The sequence below is a fragment of the Chlorocebus sabaeus genome, chromosome 9 (genome assembly GCF_047675955.1).
Source record: "Chlorocebus sabaeus isolate Y175 chromosome 9, mChlSab1.0.hap1, whole genome shotgun sequence".
Lineage (NCBI taxonomy): Eukaryota > Metazoa > Chordata > Mammalia > Primates > Cercopithecidae > Chlorocebus > Chlorocebus sabaeus.
In genome coordinates, this window is record NC_132912.1 from 114,911,008 (window position 1) to 114,932,579 (window position 21,572).

A 21,572-nucleotide genomic window follows, 5' to 3' on the forward strand; every position below is an offset into this window, starting at 1 on the left:
AGACTCCATATCAAAAAAAAAAAAAAAGAAGAAGAAAGGGTCTTAGGCCAGAAGAAAAGGAAACCCCTCTGACTTACTTTTACCACATTTATGGCATAAGAAGGACTTCATTTTGACTGAAACCTGCCTCATCAGGAAACCAATCAATAGACTAAGCTTCAAATAAGAGACATTAAAGGATGACTGGAATAGCATGGTGTTGGCTGGAAATGTCTGTAACGGTACCCCACACTTGGATTGCTAATTGCGTTACCCATCACATATATATTGGTTTATGAAATCATAATTCAGAACTGAATAATTCAGAGAAGCAAATAATGAATATTCTTCCTTCTTTTAGAGAAGGCAGAATCTTCCAAAATGCTTCACCAAGAAAAGTGGGCCCACACTACAGACACAGACAACTATTTCCTTAGTCCCAAACGATTGCTCCCAAGCTAAAATATTTTTGATATTTCTTCTTACATATACACTTGCTTCCAAGTCTTAAAGAAGACAGAACTGTGGCCAAACATCATGGCTTATAATAATGTAAACTTCTTGGGCTCAAGCATAAGGTATCCGGGGACCTCTTTCTAGGAGGGAGAGTGAGGAGGGCAGAGCCAAACAGAAGGGAAAACAAGCACATTTTCCTGGACATTGAAGTTAGTTATAACAAGACATAGTGTTCAAAGAATGCACCAAGCCCAGGTCCAACTGAGACATCCTAGAATGGAAAGGGTCTTTGTGACGAGGCAGGTTAGAGCAGCAGTCTCTCAGGATGGTCGTCAAACACACTGGAGCCAGGCAGTAAGCAGCCAGGCTTCTGGGAGATCTCTCTGGTCATGTCCCACCAGATAGGGTACATGACAAGGTTCAACTCCCCAGGAAGAAAGCACGGTGGGAACTAGGTAGTATTCCATGCCTCCAGCCACTAGCTGTGCCACTGGGCAGGGCACCAATTCTAGAGGGAAACGGGGGCCCTGCATGGGATAACTAGCACAGCATAGTAGTTAAGAAATTAGCTTGGATGTCTCTTAATTTTTAACTACTCTTTGCTCATTTTTAAGGAATGAAAGGTATTTTCCCTTCTCCCAGGAGCATAGCCAGGCTCTGTGGTTTAAATCCTGAGGTTTCCTAAGCCCTGGAAGGAGGCTAAGTAATTGCAATTAACTGCCTTGTTGTGATCAAAAGCAAAAAAACGAGAAGCTGCTCGAGGGGTTGGTATCCAAGAAGACAAATTCTAAATGGGCCTTTATTTTCTCATGGACTCAAGCTGGCTTGTGGGAGGAGAGAATGTCCAAGAAAAGAGTGGAGGCCAGGATGGCTCAGGCATTGAGAAGGGACAGGACTCAGGGGTCTGATGGTAGCTCAGCTCTGAGATCCTTCAGATGCAGAGACTTGGAGGTGGCAGGGCTTCAAAAAAGGGTGAAGATGGGGGGACTGTGAAGAATGAGAGTGTAGCACCTTAGAAACCTCAGCGAAGGTCCCAGTGGCTGAGTATGTCACGAAGGGAATGGAACTTTGAGTACCACGCAGAGCCCAGGCAAGGTGCAACGGGGCAGGGGACCAGCCTGAGCCGACCCAGGACCTCTGCTTGGCTTCCACACAACACAAGCAACAGGGTAAGGAGTAGGGGTAGAATACCCCAAATTATCACTATTGGCCTGCAAGAGAATTTTGACATAAGCTGTTTAAATACAGAGTAATACAGTATTCATTCGTTCATCCATTCATTCATAACCCACTGACTGAGAGCCTTTTTTTGTGGCAGGCATCCTGCTAAGTGCTGAAGATACACAGATGAAGAAGTCACACACAGATCCTACCCTTGTGGAATTCATGGTCTAATGGCCTATGGTATGTAGGGATGGAGACAGTAAGAAGAAAGATAAACAAACTTAAAATCACGATGAAATTTTTTTTAAGTGCAACAAAGAATCCAAACAGCATCCATTCCCGAGAAGAACAGAGGCGGTCAATATTGGACAAGGCGGTCAGGGAGGACTTCTAAAAGGGGAGAGCAGCTACACTGAGGCCAGGGTGTGAGCAGGGCTGGGCCAAGACAGGAGCCCAGAGCAGACCTTTCCCAAGAAGAGGGAAGAGTACATGCCAAAGCCCGGAGGGAGGGCAGAGCTTGGCAGAGAGTGAGAACTGAACCAAGACCAGTGTGGCTAGAGTGGATAAGTGAGAAAATGGCAGAGGGAGGAATTGGAAACGCAGGCAGACCAGGTCTTTGTAAGCCATAGTAAAAAGTTTGGAAATTTCAAAATAAAATTCTGACATGTGTCATAAATGTCATGGAGGTATGTGAATACCCTTTACCTCGTAAGATTAGAGAAGGGTGAATCAAAATAGAAGCCTATGTCTATGGACTTGGTCAACCAGGGAGAGAAGAAGTGGGCAATGATTCAGGAGCTATGTTGTATTCACGGGCCGGCCTGCCTGGGTTGAATTGGCAGCAGAGCATCTCGGTAAGGAAGAAAGTAAGTACGTTTTGTTAGCTACCCTTTATTGAGCAATTTCTATGTGCCAAGCACTATTCTAAGTACTTTCGAGGCATTTTCTCAAATAATCACCTGTGCCAGTCATGGTGCCATCAGGAAAAAAGAACCCCTTCCAGACAGTTCACTAGTGAGACGTTAATACAGAAAACTACTTAGAAAGGTCCTGGAAGAGCAGAGAGGACAAAAGGAGAAGGGCGAGGCCCAGAGATCAGCAGCAACACAAGATCATTACCCTGCCTCAGGCTGGAGTGGCAAAGACGGGTGTTGACAGAGCCACGAGCCATCACCTCATAGGCTACAACTGGGACCAAGGAGGGGGCCCTGCCCAGGAGGAGCCAAAACCATGGAGCCACCACTGCTGAAGGTACCACCTGAGAAACAGGGAGACACCATGACTTTTATCCTCTCTCGGCCAATTGGGGCTGACCCAAGCTTCAAGGTAGCCTGAGGAATAAGTTTGCAAGGGGGCGTTGTCCTAAGATCTAGAGTAGAGCAGGGAAGGATGGGGAATAGATCTGAGGGCAAACAGGCAGATGATGGACCTGTCCTCTCAACAGACCCGTGGGTTAGAAACTATTGTTACTCCCATTTTTCAGATGGGGAAACTGAGGCACCAGGAGAGGTCAGAATCTGTAAAGTGGCAGAAACGCACTTTGAATTCAGCGTCTACCTGATACTAAACCCAAACATACAAGGGCTGTATTATTCAGCCAGCCTAGGCAAGAACACGGCAGTTAAAGCTGGACTAGCAGATCCCAGGTCTGAAAACACTATGATAATTGTTTTTAGGATTTGCTTTGGAAGTGGCTCTAGTTCTTCGGTGAGCCTCATCTCAGGGCTAGGCTGCCAAAACCTTATGCTTGGAAAACATACTTCTTGCAGATACTTTGGGGACAAAAGAGAAAATGCTATTGCTTTGAGCTTGGATCCTGGCAAAATTTGTCCTAAAATTTTTGAAACTCATATGAACACTTAAAGTTACTTTGTTCTAGGAAGGGTGACTCTCTATCAGTCAGAATGGGCTAGGTTATAATACAGTAACAAAAGTCTTAGTCTTGAAACAACAGAGTTTATATCTTGCCTATACTACATGTCAACAGCAGGTTATTCTGGGACTCTGCTCATAATGGTCACTGAGGAACCCAGGCTGAGGAAGGTTCCATGTTGACAGATACCTTCGTGTTTGCCAAGGCTGGAAAAGAGAGTGGAGTAAGTTGTACACTGGCTCCTAATCTGCTTTGCTGGGTAAAGAAGTGTAATCCTACCATATATCCCAGATAATTAAACATTTGTGAACAGCTCTAATGACAATCATACCACATCAATGACAGTTCTGGTTGGGCTGAGATAAACCAAAGTCCTAATGTAGAATGAAGAGACTTAGGAGCTTCTCACAAGCCAGGCTACACTATATAACATCATAAAAACTTGTCTTTGCTTTGCTTAAAATTGCATCTCTGTAGACGCTATGTCTTTCAGGAAAACCTTTTGTTCCTAAGTATTGCTTAAGACCATTTCCCTAAACATCACCATTGGTTCTTAAAAGATGCTGTCCAAGATGGCTTGGGGAGCTGAGACGCTGGCTGGAATGATGTGAAAACAAAGCATCTTGCCTTCTGGAAAAGAGATCCGAATGTGGACTAGATTCTAATGTGGACAAGCCCAGACTCATTCCAAGCTTTCTACTGTTGTATAACCTGATGGCAGATTATTGGGTAGAGATGGCTTGCTGAGCAAGTCGCGGCTCTGGGTGTAAAGAGCCAGGCAGTCCCTTGGCTTTCACAACCCCATGCTCTCCTGCATTTCTTTCTACCCACCTAGATGTTTTCTCTTGGCATGTTTTGCTGGCTCAAGTCCTTCCTTCATTCTCACTTCATACCATCTCCTCAGCAGACGAAGAATCTAGAAGTTCTTGACTTCTTCCTACATCCAATAGAACACTAACTCTTAAACAATTTTACCTTTTAAATAGCTTTAAACTCATCATCCCCTTATCTCCCTCTCCACCTGCACTATCCTAATCCAAAATATCACCATCTTCACTGGGGGGCACAAAAACTCACTGCCTGGACACCCCACATCTATTTCTGCACTGGCTACCCATCCAGACATCCCATACGCATCAGTCAGACCAAGCATTTGAAAACACAGCGTGCCAAATGCACCACGCCAGATACCCCCATCTCTCTCCCTTGTCACCATTCCAACTGACTAAAATCCTTCCATATATTCCTTACCGATTTTAGAACAAAAACTAAAGCCTGTAACGTGTCAAATACCTGGCTCAGTCCGCCCTTGCTAATCTCACCACCCCCATCTCCTTCCACATACACTTTCTCTCTCTGACTCCAGTCACCCTGGCTTTCTTTCACTTCCCCGTGAAAGCCAGGCTCTGCCCTTCCCTGGCATTTGCTCTGCCTGCAGTGGTCCCCACCACATCTCCTCTCCAACTCATGCTCCATAACACAGCTCGGGACTCATGACCTCATGAAAAACTTTGTGGACCCTTCAGACTAAGTCAGGCCCCTTTCTTAAGCTTCTTCCCCATAGGAATGACCACAATTATAACTAAACATTTAATTGTAGAATTAATCATTTAATATCTGCCCTTCTCTCTCTCTCAAATGGCATTCTTGACTTTTCCCCTGCATTCTTAGTGCCTAACAGTACCTTGCATAAAGCAGATGCTCAGTATCTAATTGTTGAATGTCTAAGCACAAGACATGATTAGCTACTTATAAAAGGAGAGGGTGCATGGCTGTTATAACTATCAAGAGTCCTGAACAAGGATAGCCTTAGGAATAAAAACATTCAAGGAGGGATGTGTGAACCACAGTTTGGGGGCTTATGACTTTGTAACTCCTAGAGCAGGAATGCATCTAAGGTAGGCAGCAGAGTTCCCATCTTCTCTCCCTGACCCCACTCCTTGGGTCAGAGTAGAGGAAACATGTGACTACAAGGAAGACTAGACGCCCTGATCTCCAGTGTACGGGGTGGTCTACACAGAACAGAATGCCACGATCTAGAACAAGACCAAGCAGAGGCTGGGAGGTAAACACACATATGTCCAATACTCTTGAAAGAAGGAACTTGAAAAGGCTTGAAAGGGAAAAACTAGGCATGGCTAGAAGACTTATTTTTATCATTCCTCCCTCAGAATCAGTCTTTCTCAAAAGGAAAGAATTTTCCTGAAGAGGAGAAGCTGAACTACTTTGCAATTGGATTATTCTTTTTCTAATGACTTCAAGGTAAGATAGAACCTCACTCATTAAGTCTAATTGAAAGGAAGATCAATCTAAGTTCAACTAAGGCTAATTTTTAGAATACTTCTAAAGACATTTAGAATTTTTAGAATACTTCTAAAGAAATCTGACATATAAAAGCTCAAATATTTTCTTTTGGAAAATTTATTCTCTTGGGTGTTCTAAACATACTCTGTGTAACTGTCTTTGGCTTTTAACTTACAGATTTCCCAAAAGAAAAGGCCTCCAGAGTAAAGAGTGTTATCAATCTAGTTTCCAATTACCTAAATTACCTCATATAAAGCAAAACTTAAGTAAGTATAGCAGGATTTTTTGGCTATGGTTTTCACCACATCTTTTCTAACTAGCAGTTATCATCATCATCTTACTCCATACAATATTTGATGTTTATTACAAGGATGATCTCCAACGTGCAAGTGAGATATTAGAGAACAGGCTTTTCATAATCTAGGATCGCAAGGTGCAATTTCTTCTTCTAGCCCCATTTTGTTTTACTACTGGTTGGATGGATCACGGAGACCAACACTTCCCTCACCCCATTCCTTTTGCACATTTGATTCTGCTTACCAGATAACAAAACACCTTCCCCCTTTATCAATCACATCATAGTTATTTCTCCAGAGGCTCTCACTTCTGGGCCAGTGTTCCTACTTCACCTCCATAAAGCACTGGACACACGTGTAAATTAAGCACATGTACATAAATTGTAGAATTCCTAGTAACTGCTGTAGGTAATCAATGGGTTAAATAAATCTTAATATGGGTTAAATAAATCTTAAAGTATCAACTCGCCATCCTTTGGATCTAGGCTGGGAGTCAGGAGCTGAACTTTGAGAAGGTGGGAGAACAATGGACAAAGGAGGTAGTTTCAATAGTGCTTGGCGATGCATAAGCAATGGGTTAGCGTGAGCTGGAGTGTAGAGGACAGGCCTCCTCTCAGCGCTGTGGTAGGGGGAGCGGGGTGAGGGGAGAGAGAAGCTGTGAAATACTCAGTCTCCTCTTCCTGTTTCATCTAGCTAAGATGGAAATTTAGAAACCCCCTTCTATAGGGTAGCCATAGGTATTTAGAAATATATTAGACAAAATATTCATTTCTCTCTTATCCTGAAGAAAGAGTCCCTCTGAAAACAAGCCTCCAAAAAAGATTCCCTCTGCAAACAGCACACTGTTCTAAAACCTTATTCTCCTTAATTTTTGCCTAACTTTCTAAACATGGGCCATAAATAATAATAATAAAAACCAACACAATAATGTTAGTTTTTCTCTAGCTTATTTATACGTGATGTTCTTAGAGAATAGTTCGTTTAAATTTCGAGGTCACCTGCTCATTAACTGTTGAATAAATATCATCCAGGTAAAGAATGAATTATATCTAAAGCTCCATCAATTGATCAAATCCTAAATGAATGAAATTTTAACCTCCCAGAGATAAAGTTTCATTGACTTTAAGCTCCACAAAGTTGTGGCATGCCTTAGGTAAACAGTCTGAATTTTTTTGATTGTGCTAATAGTTACAAAAATAAAATTGCCTACTTGGTTAGTAAACCTATTTTATAAGCCACAGTGACTCTTAGCCAAATTCTAATTAAGCAAATGAGTTAACTGGCTCTCCTCTGTATGTGACCTCGTACGGCATTCTTATTCACAAAAACAGAGGTGGCATGTATAGGAATCCTGTTATTAATTTGGCATGTACTTCAAGATTACAACACGGCTGCCATTTACACATGTCAAAATGATAATTATTCTGAACCATTAATTACAGCTCATCAAACTACACTGTCCACAATTGTAAAGGGTCTTGGAATGTTTAAAGTAAACTCAATTTATGGTTTTTATCTCACTGTACCTCATTTTCCTCATCCGTGAAATAAAGCTAATAACAGTACCTACTTCATAGTATTATAAGGATTAAGAGTTAAAATATGTAAGGCACTGAGACAGTGCCTGGCACCGAGTGGGTACTGTGTACTGCTTGCAGTTCCTAGGAAAATGTCCGGTCCCCTCAAAGACCGAAGATTCCACTGGATCCAGATATCAGTCCCACTTGCTTTCACAGATCACAGCCGGTAATAGGTGTATTTCAGAATCACAGGCTTCTCTGGATTCAACTTCAGCACGTTTTTCTTTTCCGGGTATAAACTTACATAGTTTTCCTTCAAGGACTATACTACTGATTGAGGCATCGAAGTCTTTAAAGCAGTAAGTCCTCACTTTTTGGCATCTGGGAACACTTCGATAATCTGATGAAACTCCAGGCTCTTTCCCAGAAAAAAATGCACATGTAAAAATTTATATTCCATTTCAGCAGTTTCATAACCCCCTCCAAGGTCATTCATGGACCCCAGATTAAGAATCAGTGTTTGTAGTATAACTATTAGGGAAAACAGTATGGGGGTTCCTCCAAAAATTTAAAACAGAGCTACCATGTGATTCAGTAAGCCCACTTCTGGGTGGGCTTACTGAATACAGTTTACTATATATATAGAGTAAGCTATACTATACTATATATACTACACTATACTATATATACTATACTACATATACTATATAGTGTATATAGTAAACTATACATACTATATATACTATACTATAGTAAGTATATATATCTAGTAACTATACTATATATAGTAAGTATACTATACTATAGATATGTAAGTAAACTATACTTAATACTTAATTTCTGCAAACCCAAGGACTGAAATATATGTATATACTATATATAGTATATATATATACACATGTAGTATATATATATATATACTATATATAGTATATATTCATGTAGTATATATATATTATATATAGTAAATATTACATGTAGTATATATATACTATATATATATATATAGAGAGAGAGAGAGAATAGTTTTCCTTCAACAACTATACTATTAATTGTTTTTGAGACGGGGTCTCACTGTTGCCCAGACCAGAGTGCAGTGGCACGATCTTGGCTCACTGAAGCCTCCACTTCCCCATCTCAAGCTATCCTCCCACCTCAGCCTCTCGAGTAGCTGGGACCACAGATGCATGCCACCAGGCTCAGCTAATTTTTGTTTTTATTTTTTGTAGAGACAGGGTCTCACTATGTTGCCCAGGCTGGTCTCAAACTCCTGGGCTCAAGGGATCCTCCTGCCTTGGCCTCCCAAAGTGCTGGGATTACAGGCATGAACAACCATGCCCGGCTTTGTAAGGGAAATACTAATTACTATTAGTGAGCTAAGTACTTCCAATAAAATGTTTTGCTGATGATGAAGAAGATGAAGAAGAATAAAGAGGAAAACAACCAGAGGAGGAGAAGGAGTCATTCAAAATGGATAAAGGTAAGCAAACTGAAGGGATACTTTTACCTCTAAGTGAGCCACAAGTATGCAATAGTGTTTTGCTACTGTGGAATACTGTGTAGCTATTATTAGCAACTCTGGAGGCAGTTTGAGCAACTGATTATATCTAAGGCCTGCTTTTAAACCTTAAACAGGTAAAATATTGTTATGGAGTTCTCCACACCTGTTCAATGATTCAGACATAAAAGAAATGCTAATTATGAGAACTGAGCTGTGAATTCTGAGTGACCCTAGGGATAAAATGCTTATCTGGTGGTCTTATGTTGCTGGACATTTATTAGAGTTTTGAGATTACATTAACTGATTTTCACCTTAAGTGCTCTACCTCGAGAAGCATTAAAAGCTTCTGAAAAGGAATTATTTTAAAGAGGTAGTGACATTGGCCAGAAGATCTGTCTGCTGAATCAGGGGGCACTGTGAGGAGAAGAACCCAAGTAGGGTGTGAGGGGTTTGCCACAGCCAAAAGCTGCCACTTTGACCAGGACTCACGAGGACCCTACTCATTCCTCTGTTCAACAGTGGCCAATGCCTGAGACCAAAGAGGATGGATGATGATACTTAGAACAAAGATCATAGAATAAGGTCAAGGTCCCACTTACATTTTTGCCCTTTCATGGTCTCAGCTTGCATCCCTACCTCTAAGCCAATTATTTTTTCAGGAATTACGAGCTCTGACATGATTTTGCCCCTGTCTACCTCTCGCCTCTGGTCCTCTATCACTCTCCCTTGCCTTACTCAACCCTCGTCCCCAAGGTCCTCTCTCTGTTCCTGGACCATCCCCAGCTCATGACTGGCTCAGAGACTGTGTGTTTATGGTCCCTTCTCCCAGGAACATTCCTTCTTCAGACATTTGCATGGCTGATTCATTATTATTTTTAGATCTTAACTTGGTTAGCAACTTTCTATCCCTTGCTTTGTCATTTTCTTCTATATCATCCTATTTATTTTATTTATAGCACTTATCCCTCTCTGAAAATAACCTGTTAATTTTTTTTCTTGACCATTGTCTATCTTCCTCATTAGAATGTGAGCTCCATAAGAGCAGAAACTTTCTACATTTTAGTAACTGCGTAGCCCCCAGACCTATCATAGAAAAAGCACCAAATATACATTTGTTGGATAAAAGAATGAACGATCATCAGCATAGCTACCATTTATTGAGCATTTACTCTGTGCCAGGCACAAGGCTGTAGGTTTTTCAATTAACTCGCACAACAGCTCTCCAAGATAGGTATTGATCATCCCCATGGTACAGATTAGGTTTCGCAGAGAGGTTATGCAACTTTCCCAATGTCACAGCTAGCAAGGAACCAAGACTTGATTTGAACTCAGATGTATCTGACTCTGACACTCATTCTCTAAGTCAAAATCATCACTTTTTAAAAAATCAATGGCCAGATAGTAAATATTTTAGGCTTTGTGGGCTATATGGTCCTGTCCACAACTACTCAGTCCTTTTGTAGTATGAAAGCAGCCTTAGACAGTATATAAGAAAACTGATGTGACTGTGTGCCAATAAAACTTTATTCATCAAACAGATTTGATGAATAAGCAGCATTTGGCCCAGGAGCCATGGTTACCAATCTTTTCATTAAGTAATTGTTCTATATATGCTATTCTAGAAATGGGTTTAAAAATGAGGGGGTGAGGAAAAGAATAACATTCAAATGTATACTATGTTCACGGTGAACCCTCTTTTAATAAGTAAGACAGCAGGTAGATGACTGTTATGTTTAAAAAGGCAAAATAGGAAATAGAGTTCTAATAGGAATTATGACTCCACTGATTCAACCTTTTGACTGAATTATAACCATCACTTAAGACTACAGTGGAGTTTAATTCAAATAATTTATGACATTTTAAGCAAGGTTCCATTTGCATTGTAGTCACGCATAATTTTACATGCTGACACCATAAAAAACCTACATAAATTTTCATCTCAAGCAAGCATGTCTAAAATAGTACCAAGCCACTCTGTTAAAAATTCTTCTTCTTTCAACCATGGAGCCTGAACACCTCAGTCTTTCCTTCTCAAGCAAACTTATGAGTCACTGGCCGAGGGTAAAAGGCAAGATATGAGGTCTGAGCCAGCCCAGAGAAATCTAAAATCTCATTTGGAAAGGTGAACATTATTTGTGCTCAGTTGTTTAGTAATTCAGAGTGGTTCTTAAGACTGAATATCAGCATTGAAGCAAAATATCAACTCGCCATCCCTTGGGTCTAGGTTGGGAGTCAGGAGCTGAACTCTGAGAAGGTGGGAGAACAATGGACAAAGGAGGTAGTTTCAGTAGTGCTTGGCGATGCGTAAGCAATGGGTTAGTGTGAGCTGGAGTGTAGAGGACAGGCCTCCTCTCAGCGCTGTGGTAGGGGGAGCCGGGTAGGGGGAGAGAGAAGCTGTGAAACACTCAGTCTCCTCTTCCTGTTTCATCTAGCTAAGACGGAAGTTTAGAAACCCCCTGCTCTGGGGTAGCCCTGGGTATTTAGGAACATATTAGACAAAATATTCATTTCTCTCTTATCCTGAAGAAAGATTCCCTCTGAAAACAAGCCTCCAAAAAAGATTCCCTCTGCAAACTGCACACTGTTCTAAAACCTTACTCCCTTAATTCTTGTGTAATTTTCTAAACATGAGTCATAAAGGTTTGAGCAGGAAAGCAGCCCCAGCATGGGAGAACCAGCATCTGAAGGGGACTCTGGAGAGGGGGAATCTGTCCCAGCTCTGCCAACAGCCAGCACCGAGGTCCTAGTTACTAAGGCTTTCCCACTGTGCCCCTTTCTAAGCCTGTTTTCTTGTCAGTAACAGAATGAGTCAACCTCATATTTTTCATCCACCCAAACTTCTGCTTTTTGTTGTCTGTTTAACATGTTACATTCATTAGTGTTGAGCTACCATTTAAGATAATACATATGATTAACAATAATGGATTTCTGGTGAGCACTTAGTATTTGCCAGAACTGTGCCATGCGCTCTCCATACACTCTGTTATTTAATTCTCATAACTATCCAACTCGAGAAAGACCCTTATGATTACAGACTTCTCAGACATGATTCTGAGGTTCAGGAAAAAGAACTAAGTTTCCCAAGGTCACACAGGGTACAGTAGGTGGCAAAGCTGGGATTTGAGGCAGAGTCTGTTTTTTAAAGAACTACACTGTCTTTATGTTCCTTGGAGCCCCTAGTCAGTTTCTCACTGAGAGGAGGGTGCAGCTTCAAACTCCCTCACCCCGAAATCCTTCTCACTGTGACATGAGGACTCTCACTATGCCAGGCTACCAAACACCAAGGTGTTTTCCGTGGAGGAGATGGAACAGCAGCTGCTGTCGATATCCAAAGCATAGTCTTGAGACACTGAGAACCCATGCCTAATCAGTGCCTCTAGGAGGAGCATGCAGCTAATGCACGTGGGTAGAAGGTCCCTTGTCCTCAATTCCTATTGCCATTGTCCTGCTCAAGCACACAGATAGAACAAGGCTGTCTGCAAATCTCTGGTTATTAGATAATTTTTTTTTTTTTTTTTTTTTTGATAGGAAGAGACAACCCTTTCAAGAATGGCCCAAGTTCAACAATCTGGTGACACAAGAGATCTGGGGGCTCTTGTCGAAATAGACTGTTGGGGATTTTAAGATGATATATCAGCACTGGCTTGAGTAGGAAGAGGGTTGCGGTGGGTAGGGGAAGAAGAGTAGGTTGTAAAGATAGAACAATACTGGCAAAAGTAATGATTTTCGCAGATCTGAATCCCTCGGTGGTTGGGGAAAGAAGTTTAATTATTGCGTGTCTACTATGATCTGTTGCTTTCCTATACACTGGGCATTAGGTCCTGACAACAGTGTGAAAATATGATGTTTTACAGATGAGGAGATGGAGCTCACATGGCTAGTAAGAATCAAAACAGGGATTCTATCTTCTTCACTCTACCTCCATGCCTGTGCAAATAATTCAGATTATCCAGCTCTCATTCAGATTTTCATGAAGTAGATGCCCCTTTCTCAATAGAATATCTCTTCAAGTTACAAAGTCTAATACAGTGCCTAGCACAGAGTAGAAGCTCAATAAAACAGGATGCATTAACAACTCTTAGTGTGGTTTCTCCAACTCAGGTAGAAATCATCTGCTCCAATAGTTCTCAACCAGAGATGATTTTGCTCCCCAGGGGATATTTGTAAATGTCTGGAGATATATTTAGTTGTCACAAATGAAGGGAGGGGTGCCACTGGCATCCAGCAGTTAGAGACAGCACACTGCTAAACTTCTTATGATGCACGGGACAGTCCCCACAACAAAAATAATTATCTAATGTATAGCACCTATAGGGCTAAGTCATCTGAATGGCCTAAGGGCCATTCAGATCCAGCCTAACACATTCTACAGCTAAGGACACCCAAACCCAGAGACATAAAGAGACTTGCATAGGTCCACACAGCTGGCAGAGCCTTGGGGAGAAACACTGCCTGAAATCTTCTACAATGTTCTTGCCCCTGCATAAGCAGCCAGTGCAGGTTCCAAAGGAACACAGTGTCCGCCTACAGGCCCTGCTGCCCACCAGCTTCATGCTCCGTCAACTTCCTTTTCTTAGGGAAGTAAACCAAACACAATGATCAAGTCAAAGGAATTTATTTTAATAACGAAATAGGCAAGCTAAAATGTTAATAATTAAGTAGTCGTATTAGGTCATGGTAGAAACCACCAGAAACATTCTCTCTGAAATGTGTATTGTTTGCATTATCATTGTCACCAACAACCATGTTTGGCCTCTTATGTGCCAGGAGATGTGTTGGGTCTCAAGGGAGTGACAGGCAGAGGGAGAAGGTATCCACCAATATCACGCACAAGGTATATCCTTGACTTCAAGAAGCACTCAACACAAGCATGAGAGTCTCTTTTGCATTTGCTGTCACAGAAAGGAGGCAAGATTGCAAACATGGGTAAAACAAAACGCTCCTTGCAGCTAAATATCTAAGCACTGAGGTCCTAGCATGACCTGTTTATTTTAAACAATGTTTAACACAGGAACGTTCAACTATAGCCCAAGAACTTGGACTTTGCCACTTATATTCTTGGGATTTGACTTGCCTGGTGGACGTTTCGTTGCATCTGTCAAGTTTGTGAGGGACTTCCAGTGTCCTGGACATATCTCAAGTGTCAGAATAACCACATGCATCAGGGGACTTCATTTAATCACAGCAAAGCCAATGATCCCAAGATCCCCTAACAGAAGCAGGCAGATGGAGAACCCCCAAGATTCAGCTACCATAAACCAAGGTACTGGCATCTTTTGCAGCAGTCTCTAAGCTGCATCTAAGTGGAAGCTGGTGACCTGAATTAACACCACTCTGAAGATCAACTTTTATCTTGAAATATCAATGAAAAATTAAACATCCTGATAACACTGAGTACTAATGGCTTTTATTTCCATTGCAACTGCTTTCTGAGACGGATAGTTTCCCCTTTAGATTTTCATGACTTTGGCCCAGAAAGTGGATACTTGAGGCATTAAACATACAGGAGCCTGGGACGCCAAGAAAACAGTAGTTTCTATTTAAGGATTTGGCTGCAATAGCCAGCTAAGTGTCTTGGGGAAGTGAATGGAATTTGAATAGATCAACTCTGCTACTCTGCTACAGGCTGGGAAATCAGAAACTAAGAAGGATATCCCAAGGGCTCCTGCATGGGTTTAGGCATGAATGTTAGCCTCAGTGACAAGCAGCTTTTTGAACAATGCTTCCTGGACTCTGAGCTATTACAGTGCAGTAAACCAAGGGATACTAACATTTTTATTCTGCCCAGTCATAACGTTAAAATTAAATTAAACATAAATTGCCAATCAACAAACCCCATCATTTGATAAAAGAAATAATGCTTTAAAATTCCAACAAGCAGGAAGGAGAGACTCTCAAAACGAAGGGAAGTTCCTCAAATTGACTACATTCACCCTAGACTGGAAAAAACATCATAAGCCAACAGCTATCTGCTGTCTGTAATGTGGGTGCCATGAATGCTAAACAACCACTGGCATTGGCTGGAGAAAAATCAGATTTGAGACCCAGCTAGAATGGAGACGGTGTTCAGGGCAGGGACAGGGATTGGGGACAGGGAGAGTCGGGAAGAAACACACTGCACTGTGAATATACCACACTGCTCTATGGTCTGGTCACATTTTCCACTCTGTAATGCTGCACTAAATTGCCTGTTTAATTACCAGTCTCTTCCACTGGGCTGTGAGTTCCTTGAGAGCAGTGACTACGCCTTGTTGCCCTGATTCATGGAGCTAATCAGACATGGGGCAGGAATGATGGTGTAGTCATGCACTGAAGGAGTGATGGCGAAGCCCCAGGGACACACGGTGCTGCTTCACAGATCCATAAAATTGGAGGATTAGAGAGCACATTTTCTAGTATCTAATAGTTCATGTTGTTCTGTCTGGGTAGTGGAAGGGGCTCCACCCCACCTTACCCAGCAGGCTCACCCTGAGCATCAACCCACAGGATAATTAAAATGCGCCCCAAGGGGAGCCTGATGGGAGTCAGAATTGCTGCTGCCCCAGCCTGGGGGGACCACTGAGCAAAAGTTCAGCTCCTGTCCCACGGTGACTGCAGATGTCCGAGTGGAAGCAGAGCTGATAGTGGGGAGAAGCCAGCCTCCTGCCTGCGGCTGCTTCATAGTCCCCCTGGTTTTCCCATAGTCAAGTCCTAGCAGAGCTCTCATTCCCAAGGTTTTCAATTTTCCCAGGCCCCTGTTCCTCATAGTCACTTTTTGGAATTGACTCAAAAAAGGAATGACGCTGTTACTAGCAGCCTTCAGGGTTCATTTCTACGGCAACCACCCCTTTCCTGCAGAATGTCCAGCCCAGAGAGAAATGAATGTCGCTTTCTTTCAAGACTCATTTTGGGTGTTTTTATGGCCAATCTGATTTCTGGCAGGATGCTGAAGCCCATAACACAGCCACACTTCCCACCAGCCCCACAGGGCATGGATAGAGTTTGCATGCAAAGCTCACTAAGCAAGTGCACCCAGGCAAGGAGGACAGAGTAGGGAAAGGGCTCCTGCCTGCCTGTGCCTGGAGAGCCCAGGAGCCGTGATGCAATGTTTTAATTAGCACTGGCTCAGTCTGACATTGAGGGTGCCCGTTTTACATCTGACATGCTGTGGCCGTTGGAGAACCCAGTACCACATGGTGGGAATAGCAACGCTGAAGTTCTGGGAACTGAAGGATGAGAGTGAACTTTTCATTGCACATATACTGTCATTTTCCTCTTACAAGCTGTTGGGGGTAATTGCCCTGGGGTACAACTTCCTATTCAGCCTCTCTTTGGAAATATTCTTGATCTAGCATAGCATCTCTGTCCCTTTCTTAATATTCAACTCTCTAGGACTCAACCATCAAACAGGGAGTTTTCAAATCCTGAATTCATATGGAGAAAAGTTGTGTGCCCTGAAGTCTCATGCCTACCACAGTTTCCTCACCATTATTACTCTCTTCAGGCATTGTCGGCTAAAATGCCAGTGCCCCTGGAGGTCCCACGAGGTCCCATGACCAGCTAGCAATGGGGGTATTGGATAACAGACAGCTGCAGGCAAGAGTGAGACCCCAGGTAGGGAAGAAGAGATGGAGAAAGAATGCATATGCTTCTGGAGGTCAAAGGGACAGCCCCCCTCCACCCCACCCAGGAAAGGTGGGAGAGAATTGAAGATGCTGACATCCTCATTCTTTCAGGGCCCTGAGGCTAAGCATTTCCTTTCATCACCCTCTGCAAACTTAGCCTCCCCACCACCTCCAGAGTTTCTGCTCTGTCTGGAAAAAATGCTAACCAGCCATTTGCAAGAGATGTCACTAATAAGAGCTCACAATAGACACTGTGTGCTGTGCAGAGGGAACATGGTGCGCCTGGGGGAGGTCAAGTGGAAAGTGTTGGGAGCATTCATGGGCAGCCAAGGAACAGACCCAGGCTTATTCTCAAATCTTCAGCTCCCTGCTGCCCTCGCAGCCTTCCTGTTCTCAGAATTTCACCATCCAAAGAAACCCACCCCAGGTGCGTAAATTGTCCAGGCTGGACATGCAGGTGCTTGGAGAGGAAGGACACAGAGAACTGGGTCTACAGGAATGCCATAGTTCCTGAAAAGGGGCTTAGAGAGTTCTTCTGATAGGAGTGACCCCGTGAATACTGGGTTCCAGCTGGGGGAAGTAGTGGGGAGGTGCTGAGAGAAAGGGGATTCTAGAAGACAGAACTGACCACCTCTTCCTCCTGCTGTCCTTGAGTTTGGGCCTAGCTTCTCTCCACCAGCAGAAGCACCTGGGGAAGAAGAGCCCAGGATAGGGAGTCAGAGGCCCTCATTTCACCTGGATCTAACCTGCCATCAAATTATAAAATGCCAGAGGTGGGCAACTCAGTCTTAGGAATCATTCAGTCCAACTCCCTCATTTTATTCTCACAGACTCTGAGCCCCAGAGAGGTGCAGGTCCATGGCCAGGGCGGCAAGTATTGAGAACTTCCTGCATTCTGGTCAAGGCAGGGTATTAAGGGTTCAAATCCTGTTGGTTCGTCAATGGGTCTTTTCTTGGCTAGCTCCCACGCCATCTAACTAGGTCCTCTGTTCTTTTTCTCATCACATATGGGACTGAGCTATTTGTTTGTGTGATTTTTTAAATGTCGGTCATCCCCATTCAACTGTAAGTTCCACAAGGGCAGGCAGCTTTCTCAGCTTCATTCTCCACTCTACCCGCTGTGTGCCTCACACACAGTAAGCACGCAACCGATACTTACTGAACACAGAATCTGTACTCTCAAAGTAACCTCTTGAGAAAGTATTACACTCATTTTACAAAGGAGGAAACTAGAGCTTGGACAATTTAAATGACAAGTGAAAAACGCAAGATTCGGCTCTGGATTCTAATGACCCTTTTCCTTAGGCTGTCTGCTTTTCTAACAAAAGATTAACAGATGTATGAGGGTTTCTTAAGCTGGGGACCTTGGTTTAGACTTCTTCAAACATGATGTTCTAGAACGAGATGCTCCAAGACCATTCCCTGAGAGAAGAGAAGAGGAGGGGCCACTTGGAGACTGACGGCTGCTCAAAGCAGATGTCCCCAGGCAGGTGCCCCGTCTTGCCTAATCAGGCACAAATGTGGAGCCCACAAGCATCAGTGGTCAGAAAAGATGTTAGGTCAGGGGTACAGTCAAGGAAGAGGGGGCTGAGGACCACTAAGCAGGGAGAAAACCCCAACTCAGTAACTGGGGAGGCAGACAGACAGGAATATCTGTTTGACAGGAATATTATTAGGTTGGTGCAAAAGTTAATTCTGGTTTTTGCTGTTACTTTTAATAACGGAAACCAGTCATCAGGATGCAGTGAGCCCAAAGCTTAGGGTCTTGAGAAAGTCCCTGGTTGATGGAAAGGGCAAAGGCTTAGAGGTTAGACCAGCCTGCCATTGAGTTCCAGCTCTAGCACTTACCAGCTTGGGCATATTCCTTATGTTCTCTTAGCCTTGGTTCGTTCGTCTGAAACACAGGGTGGTGGTAACCCCTCTGCCTCATAAGGAGGAAATACGAGATCAGCCAGGGCAAAGCACTCAGCCTGGTGCCTGAGATACAGTCAGCTTCTGGACAATGCTAGTTTCATTAAGCGTTTACTTCAAGGCTGAAACAAACTCCAGATTTGGAGCTCCTCTTCGTGTTGAGGCGAGAGCCTGTAAGTGCTTAACCCTGGCTACCAAGGCAGGTGAGAGGCACGGGAAAGCTGATCTCGACAGAGAGAACAGAGCAGAGCTCAGAACTGAAAGCATCTCAGCTCAGGGTCTGTACTTGCTAATCACTGTATTCTCAAAGCCTGGCTCACAGCCTGGCACATGGCTGGTGCTCAGTAGGCCTGACTGAATGAATTGGTCCAGCCGAGCATGTGAAACAGTTACAATGTCTTTACCATCAGCCTGCTATCATTCATTCGTTCCTCACTGGCTCATTCAGCCCTAGAGTGGCCATCGTGACATAGATGTAAAAAAAAAAGGGCTCTGAAGTCTGCCATTTACTGTGCTAACTTGAGCAGTTTTCTTAATTTAGTTTGCTCATTCGTTAAATGGGTTGACACACACCTCAGTGACTTCAATGGCTCATTGTGGGGACTGAGTTAATAAGATAAAGCCCTTAGGAGAGTGCTGGGTATATAGAAGACACTCCATCAATGTTAGCCATTATCACAAGAAAGAGCCTACTGGGTGTCACAGATTCCTAGGCTCTGGGGTCCTGGCTGGGAGTCATAAAGGCATGAACCCTGCCCTCACAGCTATCAGTCTGGCAGGGGACAATGGATCAGGAAACAAGCAGTCTAAGACAATATGGTTAGTGGTCCAGTAAGGGGAAGTTCAGGGGACCCTAACCTCATAGCAGAAGTGGATTTACTCAGAAAGAGTCCTGACTAATCTCCTGACTTGGTCAGACCCGGAGGCAGGGTAAGGTGAAGAATGCTTTAAGCAGACAGGATAACATGTGATAAGGTTCGACCATGGTGGGTCCAGAAAACAGAAAGCATGTTCCTGTGGTGAGACAGAGCTAGAAAAGGAAGAGAAAAGAGGCCCAAGAGGCACACAGGATCCAGACCATGCTGGTAATGGCAAAGGGAGAAAATGTTCCAAAAGAGCAGAGAAGAATCACATCCAAGAAGTATAACCCCTTGCGTCGGGCTTGTCCTCCACCTCTTGGCAGTTTCCATAAATTTATGAAGAGGAGCACGAGTCATTATGACAAACTTCTTGGCCCTCATACTCTGGATAAGCTCAGGAAATCCCATGGGACCCCTAGGGCAGAGAAGGCTCCCTGGGGACCACAGCAGTCAGCACAGGAAGCATCTCCACCGTCCTGCCGGGGGATCCACGGACTCATTCCACTGCGGCTAACAAAGCAGGGACTATCTGGATGCCAACACTGGGAATCAAGACAACATAGACAGCCACAGAGAGTGGAGGGAGGAAATGCGGTTGGCATGGTTATTTTTTAACCTGAAATGCATACAGGGAAAAATCAGTGTTAAGAATACTGACATACTGTAAAAAACATTCTTTTCCACTCAATACTAAAACAAAAGTATTGATTTCCTTGGTTTTGCATCGTATCTTCCCCTCTGCTGCCACCTCCAGCCAAATCTAACAGAGAGAATGAAGTCTGTCTTTTCTGTTGTCTTTGATCTTCATTCCAGATGGTTAAATCCTGCTGGCCCCAAATGGAGCCCAGCTTTCCCCCTACAGTGAGAAAGTCCTTTGATACAAGACTGTCTGCCCGACCCAAGCTCAGAAAACACCCCTGAGTAGGGAATACAGTAGGGATAAGAATGAATATCACCCGTTAAACACAGATCTTAAAGTGGGAAACAAACTTTCCTAAAAGAGGTGCTCAGCTCCTCCTCTTTCCTCTGTAGCCAACATCACGAGGATTGGTACCAGGATCTGTACTACTAAGCAGAGCCTTTGAAGGCCATGTGCCGTTTGCAAATCAGATTTAATGATGTTTCAAGCCAAAGCAATTATATTTTTCGTAAAGTGTCCAAAATCCTCTTAGGATTTGGGGGTTCTGAGCCAGGATGGAGGATTACACGGAGGCCAAAAGAGTAGCAAAAACTCAGGAAGGATTTCATGAGGAGCAAATGCACACAGGTGTGAATGTTACATCACAAAAGCACTTGCACCTCTTTTCAGCTGCAAACAACTATGCCCACGAGCCTCAGTTTTGCCTTAGTTATAGAATTCCATGATTCTGAGTTCTTTTCTTTGACTTTCTTCTTCCTACTGTGTCTGCCTCTCCTGCATTCCACGCTGCTTCCCTGGCTTCCTCGTCCTGCCCCCATGTCTCATGTCATGACATCCTAAGAAATTACTCCATGACCCCCAGGTTTTTAAATACCTGTGTCCTTGACTTGGTGGTGTTTGAGGAATTATTTCCAAGCAGTTGATTAGCAAAGGTGATGGAGACTCTGGAGAAGACAGTCCCAGGCTGTGGGTGAATGAGAAGCAAGGTCTATTTCCTCTGGGTGCCCCTCTGCACAGCCAGAGGCTGACGGACTTTGGTTGCTCCACAGTAACCTCAGAAAGAGTCCCCCCTGCAACAGCGAATTCTCCCAGTGCAGTTTTGAAACACCACAGGAGGAGGAAGGCTCTTTAATCAAATAATAACCAGTCAGAGATAAGGCCTGCTAGGCTGAGCTTGGCCAGCCAATCACAGGCTTCCTTCCGACTGCAAGGACAAATAGACCCAGGCTTCTGGAGTGCATTTCAGGGCTTGTTACAATTTCATGATGCAACAAATGGTGTCTTCTTCGCATTGCCTGGTGGGGATTTTCTAATTGGGAAGTGAAGCTCCAAGCTCAGTAACCTCATTCTCGGTGGAGGTGTCTGCAGCTTGAGTGTTCACGTGGGGCAGGCTCCTGGCCTGGCTGTTTCCAACTTGCATTTCTCACTGCTGAGGGGAAGGGAAGCTTGAGTGGGGCTGAGTGG

General features: G+C 43.6%; 1 protein-coding gene across 1 annotated transcript in view; it reads right to left on the minus strand.

Moving 5' to 3' along the window:
* GPAM (glycerol-3-phosphate acyltransferase, mitochondrial) overlaps positions 1 to 21,208 on the minus strand; it is a 63,584-nt gene extending 42,376 nt beyond the window's left edge. Inside the window, exon 1 of the mRNA XM_038009562.2 lies at positions 20,983 to 21,208. The gene's annotated coding sequence lies outside the window, so the exon portion shown is untranslated. The remainder of the gene's footprint in view (positions 1 to 20,982) is intronic.
* Between the last annotated feature and the right edge of the window lie 364 nt (positions 21,209 to 21,572).